Source organism: Elephantulus edwardii, unplaced genomic scaffold, assembly GCF_000299155.1.
Source record: "Elephantulus edwardii isolate Elephantulus edwardi_28Jun2011 unplaced genomic scaffold, EleEdw1.0 scaffold00009, whole genome shotgun sequence".
Taxonomy (NCBI): Eukaryota; Metazoa; Chordata; class Mammalia; order Macroscelidea; family Macroscelididae; genus Elephantulus; species Elephantulus edwardii.
The window spans coordinates 8,136,284-8,138,420 of record NW_006399759.1 but is presented as its reverse complement, the minus strand read 5'-3'; positions in this window follow the sequence as shown (position 1 = coordinate 8,138,420).

Genomic DNA, 2,137 nt, shown 5'->3' with positions numbered 1-2,137 from the left:
CATCAGGTGAAATCCATGTGTATAACCTGCGTTTGTGTCTCTTATAAAATGTATTTGCAATGAATAAGTCATTGATTTTACAAAATTCAATCATTGATGACATTTGAAAAACAAGATACTTAAAATACTAATAAACAATAAGTGGTTCAGTAACTTTTCTTGTTGTCTTACTGTAATGTTTCAGTAATTTAAAAGTCCAAATAAATATGTAAAAAAATAAAATTAGGTATATGAGTTTTAAATGATCAGTTATTTTGTAGAATATTCTTCTTGCATACCAACAACAGGATTATGAATTTGGGGTTGTTATTACTGTACTAGTCACCAGAAATGAGATTTTTATTTGCAAATATTATCACAAGTCCATTTTCTTCCTTAAAGAATGCACTGGTTTCTAAGACCATAACTCAAATTTTTAAGAACGGAAGCAGAACAATGACTTTTTTTTTTAAACTATGACTTTTTAACCCAAACAAAAAGGGCTCTTAAGAATGTCTCTCACTGCTTGCTTTCAATGTTGACTTTTGTGGTTGGTTTATTTAATTTTTCTCAAACTTTCAATGCTTATAACTTTTTAGGTATTGGGAAAGATTCTTCAGCCCAGTTATTATAAACACCTGAAGTGATAAACTAGCTTGGTTTATTATCCATGTAACTTGTTCTGTGGTATACTTCCAAAAATTAGTCACCCTATGATGTGATGTGTTCAAATTAGGAAAAACCATTAAACATATACATACAGATAAATTAATTAGTGTGGTCTCTATAAGCAATTTCTGTTCAGAAATTTATTTGCATGTGGAGCTAACGTTTACTTGATTGTAAAAGATGAAGAAGAGTCCGTGGAGAATAATGATGAAAAGAAAGACAGACATAAAGAAGAAAAGGAATAGTAAATCTTGAAGATTACAACGGAGAACAGAACTTGCACCCATTTTTTTTAAAAAGCTATATTTTTTTTCAAAGAAGAATGTAAGCATTTCTCATAATTTCTTAAGCTGAAGGAACTGAAAAGCAAATTCAATCCTCAAGTTGCGATAGTTAAGGATGCTTTGGGTAGAATATTGAATGACCTAGGAAACATCAAAAGAAGATAGGAGTACACAGTCATTGAACCAAAAAGATTTGGCTGACTCAGAAGAATTTCATGCAACAGTGTATGATCAAGAGGCAATGGTGATGAAGGAGGAAGTTCAAACTGCTCTGAAGGAATTGGCAAAAAAACAAGGCCCCAGGAATTGACGGCATACCAATTGACATATTTCAACAAACAGATCCTGCCCTGGGTATGCTCCTGAGGTTATACTAAGAATTCTGGAGGACAACTACCTGGCCAACAGACTGCAAGAGATCCATATTTGTTCCCTATCCAAAAAAGGGTGACCTGACAAACTGGAAATTATTAAACAGTATAGCAGGAGAAGTGATGTCGTTGACCTGTGGTATTGGAGAAGAGTGTTGAATATACCATGGACTGCAAGTAGAACAAACAGGTTCATCCTAGAGAGAGTGCGACCAGGCTGCTCCTTGGAGGCAAGAATTCTGAAGCTTCATCTGACATACTTTGGACATGTTGCAAGGAGGGGCCCGTGTCTGGAAAGGGACATCATGCTTGGGAGGGTGGAGGGACAATGCAGAAGAGGAAGACCCTTAATGAGATGGATTGAGTCAGTGACTGGGGGTGGGTGTGTCAGAGACACTGAGATTGGCACAGGACAGAGCAGGGTTTAGAGGGTTGATGTACATAGGGTGGCTATGACTCACAAGCGACTCAATGGCACATAACAACAACAACATCTCTAATATAATATGCAAGCAAAATCCTGCTAAAGATTATAAAAAAAATGATTGAAATACTGCATTGACAGAAAACTACCAGAAATACAGGCCAGGTTTAGAATAGGCCCTGGCACCAGATATGTTATCATCAATGTCAGGTGGATCTTGGTGGAAAGCAAAGATTACCAGAGGAGTGTCTGTGTTTCATTGACTATGCAAAGGCATTTGATGGTGTATATTACAATAAATTGTGGCTAATCCATACCTTTTCAATCTATATGCAGAATGGATCATGCAGGAACTAGGGCTTTATGAGGAGGAATGTGGCATCAGGATTGGAGGAAGACTCACAGATGAC